Source organism: Heterocephalus glaber, unplaced genomic scaffold (assembly GCF_053883595.1).
Source record: "Heterocephalus glaber isolate CG9 unplaced genomic scaffold, H.glaber_assembly_v1.0 deba00001613, whole genome shotgun sequence".
NCBI lineage: Eukaryota > Metazoa > Chordata > Mammalia > Rodentia > Bathyergidae > Heterocephalus > Heterocephalus glaber.
The window spans coordinates 23,035,461-23,050,524 of record NW_028258384.1 but is presented as its reverse complement, the minus strand read 5'-3'; positions in this window follow the sequence as shown (position 1 = coordinate 23,050,524).

The window sequence follows — 15,064 nt, the reverse complement described above, 5'->3', positions numbered from 1 at the left end:
TAGATCTGGGTATGAATATTGTCTTCTCCATTGCTGTGGTCTCATTGCTGAGTTGGCTATACGATACACTTTTCTATAAGCAGGCATGGGAACACCTGTCTCTTCCTCGAATCTCCTCTGGTACAGAAAATATATGAATACAGGGCCAGGGATTTAGTCCAGTGGTTCCATCACCTGCCTTGCAAGCGCAAGGACCTGAGTTCGATCCCCAGTACCAAAAAAAAAAAAAAAAAAAAAAAAGAAAATATATGAATACATAAACTTTCTTTGGAATAAAAATTCCCATGGTTTAATGGCCTAAGTATATATGCCACATCACTAGGCCTTCAAAATACAAATTCCTCCAAGTTTTACAGTTTAATCATGTGAGATTTAATATTAAGAATTAAGTTGGGTGTCAATTGTAAAGATAACTGAGTAATGAGCAAATAGGCCTCTCATTGTTTGAAAATTTATTGCAGAAATACTTCAATTATTTTATGTTTCTTCTACAAAGGACTTTATCATAATCAGAACATGGATGACCAAAGCCATACCATATTGAACTGACAGAATGCAGGCAATTGGGCATTGTTGCCTTGCTGATACATCCACTGTCAAACCGTGACAACAGTTGGAAGAGGTGCAAGATACCTTGGGAATATATCTAGAAACTCAAATGAAAAGTCTTTCCTTGAATGTGATAGATGTTGTTAATAGATCCCTTGAGGAGAATGTGTCTCTTTCAATATGCCTTAAATGCTTGATTTCTGTACTGCACTGGGAACATTGTCGAGGCTAAACTAATAGTGTCCTTTAATTCAATTTATATGCAACCGAACAGAGTTCTTATTCTAACAGCATTTAAACATTTAAAACTGAAATGTTGCCAAGCAGCAGTGTCTGTTTCTATTAGTTGTAGATAATATAGTTTATAACTATATAATACTGTATTTATAGTTTCCTCAGAAAGAAAGGTGTTGAGTTATGCCAAGTGATTCATATAAAACACAGATTCTTTGCTAATTAGCCAACTGTCAAGTACTAAAATTCAGAGGAATGCAGCATCATAATAGTTTGATATTTGCAAAATCTCATTTCCTACTGGTTCACAGCCTTCTAAAATAAATATATCTATTGACCAGATTCAAAGCATAGCTGTGCCAACTGTAAAAATGAATGCATTCTGAATTCTCATATCTCCTCAATTTTCGTAAATTGCTGTGAAGTCATTCTGGAGTGTGGCCCATTTGGTTTCTGAGTAGAAGGACAAATAATTGTCCATGAGTGGCTGTCTACATAGAGGCTGATGTTAGAAGGTATAGAGAAAGGAGGGAGAAAAGTCAGAGCAAACCACACAATAATGAAAAGTTTATTGGGAGTGACTGTTATATTACAGTAACCTAACTTCTATCTTAGAAAAGGTAATAAGGGGAAATTATATCAGGCAATGGAATAATAATAAATGCATTACATGATTCTTAAGGCACACAGACTTTTTTTCTTTTTTAAAAAATGCATCAAAATCTAATAAGCTAACCTTTGAATGGATTTGTTTTCAGTTATTCTGAATTATAAATTCTGCATGCCAGATGCTGATCAGAGAGCTCTGCCCTGCTGATGATTACCTGTTGAAGAACAAAGCTCTTTTAGTGGGTTGGATCTTTTTTTTCTGCAAACTTTTCATTTAATTTAATATCACTGTGTTACTAGGATTAGAATGATATTCATCTCATTGAAATGCTGGCAGCTTTCTACAACTATCTGCTGGCTGATAAATCAGAATTTTCTCTAGTTATCGTACTTCAAGTAAAGAAACATCACCTTAGACCTGAAGCTTGAAAAATAAAAAGAAAACTGCAAGTTAGAACCTTCAACATATTTGGGTCATATTTTAACTTTCTTTATGTTACCATAAACCTAGATTTATATTATTTCTCAAAGTCCATGGAAGTAAATGTTCCCTGAAAATGGCCAATAAAAGAGAGAACCCACAAATAGAAAGTTTTCATCTTAAGCAATTGATATAATTAAGTTGGATCATTACTTTAGTGATATGAGTACTGAATTCTCTTTTCAGTTGTGTGTTTTCCATTTATCAGGTCTAAAATATAAATAATCAAATAGTTCTAATTCTAAGTTTACAGCTGAAATACCATTAGAGTTTTCTGAAACTTAAAAGTGAGAAATAAAATTTGTACAAAAAAAGGTAGAGAATGAAGGTATGGGTGGAGGGAGGTGGGAGGGAAAGGAAAAGGGATGAAAAAGGAATTAAGATGTGTGATGTACATAACTTTTAAATTTCAATATCCAATTCTTCATTTATAGCAAGTATACACAGATCTGAAATTTTATATATACCTTGTGTTTTCTAATCCTGCTAAATTCAAGTACAAGTTTTAGGGGTTCCTAGCGATTTCTTAGTATTTTCTCTGTAGATGATCATTTCATCTACATATAAAGATTTTGCTTCTACCTTGCCAATCCTATCCTAATTGTGTCATTTTATTGCCAGACTATTTTGGTTTGGGCCTATGTTTTAAAGTTTAATGGACAGATGAAGAGTAGGAATATCTGCCCTTGTTCCCCACCTTAGAGAGAAAGCTTTGTATCTTCTCCATTCATATAAGGCATTTTTGCTGGAAGTATGGAGTACATGTCTTATCTGTTGAGAAGGTTCTGTTCTACTTCTAGTCTCCTGATAGCTTTTACCATGAACAGCTGTAGAATTTAGTCCAATACTTTTTCTCCAACTAGTGACAGGATCATATGACTTTTTCCTTTCCTCTGTTAAAATGATGACTTTTGGGGGTGGATCTTCCAATGCTGAACCAACACTGCCATCCCTATAATAAAACCACTTTCTACATCCTGCCGGATCTGACTTCTAATAGTTTGTTTTGTTAAACAGATTTTTATCTATGTTCATAGTTTTTTCTCCTATTATCTTTATCCAATTTTAGTATTAGCACAATGCTGATTTCCTAAAGTGAGAGGATAACTGTGTTCCTTCTTTTTTCTGCTCTAAATGTTCGATATAATTTATCAGTTAAAAATGTATATGAGCCTGTTGTTGTCATATAGGTAGGTTTTTGAGCTAGGAATATGCTTTCTTTAATAGGTGCTATTCAAATTTATATTTCCTCCAGAGTCAGTTTCATTAATTTGTCTTCCAAGGTACCTCTCAGTAGCTGTCAAATTTATTTCAAAAAAATTTTGTAATATGCTTTCTATATCCTTTTAAATTCTGTAAAATCTGTGATGTCTCCTAGATCTTGATATTGTAATTTTTAAAAATGTATAATTGATATTGTGTAATAGGAAGAAAAGGTCTAAAAGAGCAGGGGAAGTGGGAGGGGTAGGGGAAAAGAAAGAAGGGAAAAGAAAAAATATGAGAAAAGGAAAGAATGGAGACAAAGTCTTTGCAAATAGGGAAGGGTGGAGGGGGTGAAGGGAGGACAGGGAAATGGGGAAAAAATAAGAACCAAGATACTCATGTAAAGGTACAAGATCCCAATGATGAATGTAACTGTATTTTCTACCTAAAATGTACCAATAAACTTAATGGGGGAAAAAGATGTGTTATGTACATATAACAGCTTCCTACAAGGAATGTAAACATCACTTACTACACATAAGTGCTGATAAACAAAAATTTTTTTTAAAAACTTTTAACTATTGCCTGTTGAAACAGAAGCTCTCATGTCTTATTGTGCTGGAGAAATGAAGTACCAAAACAATGAAGTACCAGAATACTCACCGTAATAGTTAACACAAGGTTGTAAAGGAGGTTAACTTCAATTGACCCTGATAGTTTCTGGTCTTAATTTCCTGAAATAGGCCTCACAGTTTCTGTTATAAGAGCAAGACTTATGGAGGAACAAGAAACCACATTTTATTTGATATCTCTCTTCCTTAAAATTCATATAAGTAAGTAAAAATCTGTGTAGAAGCATTAGAAAGGTAAGTAAATTGGAGAAGAAAGGTTAAATTTGCCAATAGTACTCATCGTGCTCCTCTCTAGCTTGGCTTAATGAGGGTTTTTGTTTGGTTTGGTTTTATCTTCTTTAACTCATTTAATCTCCACAGACTGAAAGATAGAGATGTGCTGAATTCATACCTTGCACACCCCATAACAGTAAATCACAAACTGTAGACCAGAGATTATGTGTATGAGTTGCTGGGATCCTAGTTAAAAATCAAAATTCCAGAACAACACACAAGAACTAATGAAAGAAGATCTTTTAGAGTAGAGATCAAGCTCCTTTCTGAAGGTGGAGGGGAAGAAAGTAGCTCACCTAAGTAACTTTGATAAAGTGTTTTGGCTAGACAGTGTTACACAAAGACAAAACCAAAACAAAAAATTTTGAAATAATTAGACTCTAGATGTTATGTTTGTTTCTCACAATGAAAGGAATTAGCAATTCTTAAATATTACTGTAGATCATGTAAGCCATGTTTCACATGGTCAGAGAAAGAAGTTAAAAACAAGCAAAAGATGAATACTAGAATGAACCATGTGGTGATAGATTAGACTAGGAGATATCACTGTGAGTTCATATTTACTTGAATAAATATGTTTATACAATGACAAATAAATGAATAAATACAAAGTTGTATGTATGCACTGAATAACATATTTACAAATATTTCTTAGGTTTATCTTCTAAGAGTACTTAAATGCATTGAAACCCCAGGAAGATACCTACCAATCATATCTTGGATTGTAAATATTATCTTCCAATAAAGAAATCATATTTAGAGAAATGGCTGATCCTGGGGCTAGGGCAAGGAAAACAGAAAATGAACTTGTAGTCTCTTGTGGTTCATGAAAGAAAAAAGTCCTAATGAGAAAAAATGCCTAGGAGTTACTCTAACTTCCAAAGGTAGAAAAATTTGAGTGTCAAAATAAATGATAATATTGGATTAGAACCCAAAGTATAAAACAAGTATACATGAAAACTTGCTGATATAAATATATAATGGGAACAAAGAGGTAAGTCTTCCTTAAGAATAATTACAATTAATGAATGGAGAGGCAGTGAGAGAACTAGAACTTGAATACTCCATTAATACTACTTACAGAAAATAGAAATGGATTAATTCTAAAATTAGTGGGTGATATTTTAAGAAAAAAGGGATATGTATATAGCTTAAAAATTTTCTCCCAAAATACTGATTACTATAGTTATTTTCTAACACATGTCCACAAATTCTTTGATAATCCTGCCTATATCAGCTGAAATTTAGATCCTCTCTCCTTGATTGTGGTTGGATTTAGTGACTTATTTCTAATGAAATTAGCATGTAAAGAAAAAACAATAACCTTTCAGTATAGAAACCTAACAGGTTACTTGGAGAATTCACTAAATCCAGACACAATCAAGGTTAACATCACCAGTAATAAGTTTAAAGATAGTATTGACCCCTGATAAGATGCAGTGAGAAGTTAATGTCATTTTTAAAATACAAATACCTCAAACCCATAATCTCAGACCAATCATGAGAAAACAGCAGGCAAAATTACCAAGGTCATGAAAGACAAGGAAAAATTGAGAGTCTGACACATGTCCAAGGATATTTAGGAGACATGGCAACTAAACGCAATGTAGTATGGTAGGTAGGATACTGGAGTACCAAAATGATAGTAGTATTAAAAATGAGTGCAAGCGCAAGGACCCGAGTTCGATCCCCGGTACCAAAAAAAAAAAAAAAAAAAGAGTAATATGAAAAAATTTTATAGTTTAGTTTACACTATTGTATAGATATTAATTTCTCAATTTTTATAAACTTACCATGGTTATGTAGCATGTTATTAGTGAAATCAATGTTAAGGGTATATGGGAACTCGTATCTCTTAAATTAGCCTGTGCTACATTTATAAAATGCCATTAAGTAGGTTAGTTACACAGAAAAAATTTATTTCCAGTTCTGGTGACAGGAAGTCTGAATTTAAGGTGCCAGGATGGTCAGTTTATGACTGTTTTGTTTCTGGCTTGTGGAAAGCCATCTACTCCCTACACTGTTACATGTCCTTTCCATAGCACATGGGTAGAGAGGAGAGAAAGAAAGTGAGAGGGAACACTCTCTGGTGTCTCTTCCATAAGGATGATAATCTACCAGATCAGGGCCCCACTATTATGATTTCATTTGACATTAATTTCTTATTTGGGACTCTAACTTCAAATACAGCCACATGGTGATTAGGGCTTCAACATATGATTTGGGGAGAAGAAAAGCATTCAATCAATAACATCTCCATACTGTGCTACCTTTGTAATTTCTCTGTAAATCTAAAATTATTCTATAACAAAAAGTTGACATGAGAAATGGAATGAAAATGTAAGATGACAATCTCAATAGAGTCATTATGATTTTTCCACATTGATATATGACTATCTGGCTTGTTGCTTCTTACAATAGTCAAATAACAGCCTTAAACCTTGGTTTTGACCACTGGTGCTATCATAAACACTCATCTGTCCATACATGTTTTATGCATGGTAGTATAGCAGAAACATGGCTTTCATTGGAAAACACAGAATTTGGTGATAAGAAAACTAAGAACTGATATTTTTATTAATGTATTATAAAATGTTATATGTATACCAACAAATAGACATCACTGAGGCAATGGATTGCAAATTTCATTCTGATGATATTCTAGCTCTCCAAAGTCACTGAATAATGAAAACAAAGTGTCAATCATTTAAAATAGAAAACCACTTCTGAAAAAAAGTTTATTTCTGTTTCCCTTTCATCGCCGATAAAAAAAAAACCACGCACATAGAACTAAAAATGCAAGCTAACAAATTTGAATGGTTGTTAATAATTGGTCTGCAGTGAATTAAACTTGAATTCATTCTATTATGTTTTTGGCAGCTTGGGACTCTACATATTTTAGTTTTTCCTCTATTTCCTAAATGTAGATTGCTTGATGGTGTGTAAGAGCTAATTAGATTTAAATGCCAACTAGCACCCAAATGACAAAGATCATAATGATCATACAGTGAACAGCTGTGTCACTCAATAAATTGGTTTCTTTTCTAATACTGTAGCAATTCAAACATTTTTGAGATCCAAAAATGTTTTCCTTTCATAGGCCAGATTCAATTGTTTTAAAAGTCCTACTAATGTATGACTTCAAAAGGGCAGAAAAATCTGAGGCTTTGTGAACTGTTGTCACAAAAGCTAGATAGGACACTTTTTGATTATTTTCCTTCACTGATTTCTTAACTGATAGCACAAAAACATAAAATAGTAATTCTTATGGTATCAGTGCAAGAAGGAAATTCTAGATCATAATTGAAATTGAGTAAAAAGTAATTATCTTCTGTTAAATTGAGCCATATTACTGTTTGTTTTGTTTTACGAATTGCTGTCTTGATCTATCGCTAAAACCAGGGCAGCATTTCAATCTCACTTTAGAGTAATAGTTCTAAATTTGGCTTAATTCAATACATATTTTTAAAATAAATTTTATTGGTACATATTAGATATACAACATTATGACATTCATCATTTGGAAATTTGTACCTTTACATGATATATATTGATTCTTATTTTGTCCCCATCCCCTTGCCCTCCCTTCAACCTCTCCACCCATCTCCATTTAGAAAGACTTTGTTTCCATTTTTTCATTTTCTCATATTAATTCCATTCCCTTCTGTCCTTTCCCCTACCCCTCCCACTTCCCCTTCCTCTTTGCTCCTTTTCTTCCTTTTTCATATTATCTATAATTTTTTATCCTTATTTACACTTACAGTTTCTCACACCAGAGAAACTATTTGGTATTTACAAATGTGTGTCCTATTTCACTTAGTATCTCCTCAATGAGCATTCATTAAGCTATGAATGTCTCTAATTTCTTGTTCTTTATGGTTGAGAAGTACTGCATTTTATATAAAAAACACACACATTTTCTTTGTCCAGTCCCCAGTTGGTGGGTAATTGGAGTGTTTCTAAGTTTCAGCTATTACAAACTGTGCTGCTATGAACATGGGCGCACATATATCGCTGTGATATGATTCTTTTAATTCTTTTGGGAAGATACAAAGCAGGTGAACAGCTGGATCAAATGGAAGTTCCAATCCTAGTTCTTTGATGTATCTCCATACTGATTTCCACAGTGGTTGCACCAGTATACACTCCCACCAACAGTGGAGAAGTGTTCATTTTTCCCCAGAGCCCCACCAGCATTTGTTATTGGTTGATTTCATGATAACAGCCATTCTTTCTGGGGTGAGGTGCAGACTCAGCATTGCTTCACTTGCATCTATCAAATGACCAGTGATACTGAAAATTTTTTCATATGTTTATTTGTTATTTCTACTTCTTTGAGAGATGTTTGTTTATTTCAGATGCCCATTTTTGGATTGGGTCTTTAAATTTGGGAGGTCTGATTTTTTTTTAAAGTTCTTTATATATTCTAGATAGCAGAACTTTGTTTGAGGAACAGCTGGTAAAATTTTTTTTTCCACATTGTTGTTTGTCTCTTCATACTGTTGGTGGTTTCGCTTGCTGTGCAGAAGCTTTTTAATAAGAAGAGATCCCACTTGTTGATTCGTTGTGATAGTTCATGTGCAACTAAGGTTCAGTTCATGAAATCTTTTCATACACCAATGTCTTCAAGAGTTCTACCTAACCTCTCTTCCAGCTGGTTCAGTGTTTCTGTTTTAATATATCTTTAATCCATGTCAATTTTAGTTTGGTGCATGGTAAGAGATACAGGCCTAGTTTTATCTTTGGCAAGTTGAAACCCAGTTTTTCCATCAGCATTTAGTAGAGAGGCTATCTTTCCTCCAGTGAGGGTATTTGGCTCCTTTGTCAAAGATGAAAAGGTTGAGTGTGTCTGGAGTTGTTTTTGCATCTTGTAGTCTGTTCCACTTGTCCTTGGGTCTGTTTCTTTGCCAGTACCATGCTGCTTTTATCACAGAAGCTTTGTGGTATAGTTTCAAGTTGGGGATTGAGATACCCCCTACCTACCTTTTCTTTGTTGGCTAGAATTACTTTCGCTATTCTAGGTCTCCTCTTCTTCCAAATGAATTTTTGGATTATTTTCTCCAGGTCTGTGAAGATTGCTATTGGAATTTCAATTGGGATTTCATTGAATTTATATACCAGTTTTAAAAGTATGGTCATTTTCACTAAGTTGGTTCTTCCTACCCAGGAGCAAGGGATGTCTTTCCATTTTCTGATATCTGCTCAGATCTCTATTTTCAGAGGGCAATAGTTTTCAGAGTAGAGGTCTTTGATTGTTTTCATTAGTTTTATTTCTAGGTATTTCATTGTTTAAAATTCTATTGTGAAAACAGCTGTTTCTCCAGTTCCTCTCTCAGTGAGTCTGTTGTTTTTGTACAGGAAGGCTACTGATTTTTGTGTGTTGACCTTGTATCCAGCTACACTACTGAATTTGAATATTAAAGCTAGAAGACTTTTGGTGGAGTTCTTGGGGTCTTCTATATAAAGTACCATGTCATCTGCAAATAATGACAATTGAACTTCGTTGTTTCCTATCTGTATTCCTTTTATTTCTTTCTCTTGTCTAATTGCTATAGCTAATGTTTCCAAAGCTATATTGAACAGGAGTCATGATAGTAGATATCTTTGTCTTGTTCCTGATTTTAGTGTGAAGGATTTCAGTGTTTGACCACTTAGTATGATACTGGCTATTGGTTTTTCATAGATGGTTTTTATCAGGTTGAGTTAGAGGCTGTCTATTCCAAATTTTTGAGGGTTTTTATCATGAATGTATGTTGTAATTTGTCAAACACTTTTTCTGCATCTATTGAGATGATCATATGATTTTTGTCCTTGGCTCTATTAATATAGAGTATTACATTTATTTATTTGCATATGTTGAACCACCCCTGGGATGAATCCCAGTTAGTCAGGGTATAAGATCTTCTTGATGATCTTCTGCCTTTTGTTTACCAGTATCTTATTGAGGATTTTTGCATCTATGTTCATTAGTGAGATTGACCTGTAGTTCTCATTTTTCATTGGTTCTTTCTCTATTTTGGGTGTCAAGGTGATGCTTGCTTCCAGGAATGAATTTGGGAGTATTTCTTCCCTTTCAATTTCATTGAAGAGTTTGAACATCAGTGGCACTAGTTCTTCTTTAAATGTCCTGTAGAATTCAGCTGTGAAGCCATCAGGACCTGTGCTTTTCTTAGTTGGTTAGTTTTTAATTATGTTTTCAATTTTGTTGACTTATATTGGGTTGTTTAGAATTTTTAGGTCTTCTTCATTCAACTTTGGTAATTCATACATGTGCAGGAATTTATCCATTTCTTTTGTGCTTTCCATCTTATTGACATATAGTTCTCAAAGTAGGTATTGATGATTCTCTGGATTTCTACTGGGTCTGTTTTAATTTCACCCTCTTCATTCCTATTTCCATGGATTTAGGTCTTTTCTTTCCTTTTCTTGATAAGGTTGTCTAAGGATTTGTTAATTATTTTTTATTCTTTCAAAGAACCAACTCTTGGCTTCATTGATTTTTTGTATTGTTATCTTAGTCTCCATTGCATTGACTCCTGCTCTGATCTTTATAATTTCCTTCTTTGTATGAGTTTGGGTTTCTCTTGATCTTCTTTTTCTAGAAGCTTGAGGTTCACCATTAGGTTAATTGATCTCGCTCTGTTTTCCGAATATGAGTATTCACAGCTATGAATCTCCGTCATAAGACTGCTTTCATTGTGTCCCATAGATTCCGATATGTTGTACTGACATTGTCATTTATTTGTTGAAACTGATTTCTTCTTTAATTTTTTCTTTAATTTCAAAAATGCATTGTTCAATTTCTGTGTGTTTATGAAATTCTTACAGTTTCTTCCACTATTGATCTCCAATTTCATCCCACTATGGGCTGATAATATACAGGGGATAACTTCAATTCCTTTGAACTTACTTAAACATGTTCTATGAGCAAGTATGTTGTCTATTTTGGAGAATGACCCTGTGTAACCAAAAAGAATGTGTGTTCTGATTTCGTGGGGTGGAACATGCTGTGAACATCTGTTAAGTTCATTTGTTGAAAAGTTTGAGTGTGTTCTATTATTTTGTTCATTTTCTGTCTAGTTGATCTATTTGTTACAATGGAGTACTGAGGTCCCCCACTACTATTGTATTAGTGCCTGTGTGACTTTTCATGTCCATTACTATTAGCTTTGTATAGTTGGGCACACTAGCATTTGGTGCTCATATATTTATGTTTGTCATCTCTTCCTCTTGGATTTTTCCCTTTACAAGTATATAGTGTCCTTCTTTGTCTCTCTTAATCACCTATGGTTTGAAATCCATTTGATCTGGAAAAAGGATAGCTACTCCTTTTTTTTTTCAGGTTCCTGATTCATGGAGCATTGTTTTCCACCCTTTAACTTTCAGGCTATGAGTTTCTTTTAGAATTAAGTGTGTTTCTTATATGCAGCATATTGTTGGATCTTGCTTCTTGACCCATTCTGCCAGTCTATTTGTTTTGACTGGTGAATTGAGGCCATTGACATTGATGGTTATACCTGATATAGTGAAACTTGATTGACTTATCCTTGACACAACTTCTTTTTTTAAAATTCTCTCTATTTGCATTTAATTTCTTGTCGCGCCTTATGGATTCATTCATGTAGATTGTGATTCTCATTGTCTTCTCCTAGAATATTGTTTAAAATTTTTGGCATGCTGGTTTGGTATTCATGAAGTTGCTAAGGTGCTTTTTGTCATGAAAGTATCCCATTTCTCCATCAATTTTGAAAGATAGTTTTGCAGGGTAGGTCAATCTGGGTTGGAGGCTGTTTTCCTTTATGGCTTGATATATGTCATTCCAAGCTCTTTTTGCCTTTAGGGTTTGCCTTGAGAAGTGTGCTGTGATTCTAAAGGGCTTTCCTTTGTATGTGATTTTTTTCTTTTCTCTAACTGCTTGTAGAATTTTGTTCTTCTTTTGGGTTTCCCAAAACTTCACTCTTATATGCCTAGGTGTAGATTTTTTTTTTTTTAATCATGGCTAGTTTGAGTCCTATATGCCTCACTTATCTGTATGTCAAGTTCATTTCTCCTGCTTGGGAAGTTTTCTGCCATTACTTCTGTGAACATTTTTTTTTTTTATGTCGTTTGCACTGTATCATTCTGCTGTGTAAACTTTCAGTGGAGTTTTTAATTTCCTGGAAATCTGTTTGCATCTCTTTTACAAACTCCCTTAGTTTCCTATGTTGGGATTCCATCATGTTCCTGAGTGCCTCTATTTTTTTATCTGTGACTGCTCTAGATTTATTAGTCATGTCTTGCACTATGGACACAACCTCTGTTGTTATCTGAGAAATTATTTCTGATTTCATTTTTTTCCAGATCTTCTTTCATTGCCATTAGGGTGTTCATTTGTTTGAGTATCAGGTTGTTATATCTGGTTACCCTTTGGGGTTGCCTTCAGTGATCTGGAAGTCTGGTTTTCAGACTGGTTTACATGTCTTCTCATTTCAACAGATGAAACCTGCTGCCTTTGTTGCAACTTTTGCTCACCCAGTGGTCTTCAATTCTCAGCAAGCCACAGAGCAGCCTCTTCTCTGCTGCTCACCGCTGCACTAATTTTTGCATTCAGAGTGGTGACTTTCTGGACCGCTGGACTGTCCTGTTGTCCAGGCAGGGTTCAGGCTTGGGCCTGTGCAAACTTGGTATGTTATCTAGGCTTGCCTCTGGCTAGGGCCTACCATCGTACATGGGTGTTGTCTGGGAGGGCCTTTGGCTAGGGGCTGTGCACCCCAGCCACTGGTGTCTGAGTGGGCTTCTGGCTATGGTCTGTGCATAGTTATGGATGGAATCTAGGTGGGCCTCTGTCTGTTGCTTGTGTGCCTGTGCAGCTTTTTTCCAGGTAGGCCTTTGACTGGGACCTGTGGGCTCAAGCAGCTGGGGTCCGTGAAAGCCTCCAGCTGGGACTTGTCCCTGGTGCACCACTCTGGTGCACACCAACTTCTTGCTGGGATCTTTGAACACTTACAAATGGTTTTGGGGTGGCCCTCTGGCTGTTGCTTTTGTACCTGTGCAGCTCTTTTCGAGGTGGGCCTTTGGCTGGGCCTGTGGTCCCATGATGCTGGGGTTGGGGCAGGGCCCTGGCTAGTACCTGCCTGTGGCATGCTGCTGTGGTGTACACTGCCAGTACATATTTATTTAGTACCTGGTCTTTTTCTGGCACTATCTTAAGTGCTGGCAAGCCTGAGAGACTTTGGTCCTTCTTCCCTCAAGGAATTAACCATCTATCTTGGAGAAAAAAACAAATTGCCTTAATATTATATAACAAAGTAAATACAAATTGTGATTTCTATTGAGGAAAAAAATGTTGAACCATTACCCCCCAATATAATGCAGTATAGGATAATTACCAGTATGAGTAAATGACGTAAATTTACTCTATGTGTAAATGATGTTTAAAATGAGACTTAATCTAACATAATGAAAATAAACTACATGTTTTCACAGAGAAAAAAGCAGCAGAAATTCATGCAACTTACTTTGTGAATTTATTCTATCTCAGTCTTGTTTTGAAGTTAGAAAAAGCAGATGATGGTTTATAATTTTGAAAAAGTACATGAATTTTGTAACTTTGCAAAAAAGGTCTTGAGTGGATACTGATTTGACACATCCAAATCTTATAGTTAAGGAACCCAGAAAGCAACAAGATTTACATTCTTGTGTTTCCCAAATACTCCATGAAGAATAGTGCCAAGAACCTCTGGAAGATAAATGAGAGCCTAAAAGAAAGGAACTTGTTATGTTTTAAAATTTTATTTTAATTTAGCTGAAGAATTAGAATACAAGCCCCTTCTCTACTCCATGTAGCTGACACATTGTCCTTTCCATATTCATGGAAAAATAATGGCAGTCAATTTGGTAGAGAATGCAAATAGAGTCTTTGGAATTTGAGACACTAGGTATAACTAAAGATAGGGCTACTGTATTACATAGAAGATTATATAAAAGTTCACATGTTGAATATTAAGAACCTCATAATTATTTCCCCACTAAAATTTCAAAATGCTTGCAGCCAGACTTATATCCTAAAGTAAAGAGGTTAGAAAATGTAAGAGTTCCCTTAAGGAAATAATTTGCCTGGATTACTCAACTACGAATCCATAGTCAACAAAACACATCATGCACATTAGCTTTTAATATGTTCTTTAGAAAATTAACAATGAAATGACAGTCAGGATAATTAGGCATTTTTGAAATAAGCCTCCAATATATAAGATACCTATCAAAAATATATAATCAAGGGCCAGGCATTTAGCTCAGTGGTACCACCACCTGCATGGCAAGCACAAGGTCCTGAGTTTGATCCCTGCTACAAAAACAAAACAAAACAAAATATAAATATATATAAAATCAAACAACTTGGAAGAAAACAGAGGCCATCAATTTAAAAAAGGACAAAATGTCTAGTATCCTCAAAGAGATGATAGAGGTTCTTAATCCATGAGAACATTACCAGAATGATGAAGAGGTACCAGCACTCAGGAGATGCTCACCAAGGTCTTCAGGTACTCAAAAATGAGGAATAACCAAAAATCCAACCACAAGAAGGCAATTTAAAGAAGAAGCTTACCAGATGAATTCCAGTATTGGGAAAAAGAATCCAGGTAATTTCTCAGTCCCAGCTACATGTAACCCAGGTCCAGAGAACAAGTCACCTGGGGGAAAAAAATCTAAACACCTGAGGGAAGAAGCCAAGCATAGCAGCAGCTACTGAGCTGTGATCAGTTCCCAGCCTAGCATCCATTGCCCAGTGCCCACATGTCCTAATTCTCTTCCCATCCTGAGTCAGAGCTCATCAACAGAGTCCTCAGATTAGGGCATTAAGGAAAGCACAAACCAGAAAATTACTCTGGATCAGTGATTGAGTTAGGACTGGTAATCCCCAGGGAGAGTAAAAGGGCATGTTCCTGCTTAGGGATCTGGAACCAGACATTAAGAGATTCATGGGACAGTTGAGTCACAGGGGCAAGCAATGGCTGTGAAGGATGAGGTCCAAGAATGGAGAAAAGACACTGGAACAGTGCCACAGTAGGTACTCTGTCATCACCTCCCCACAAATTCTAAT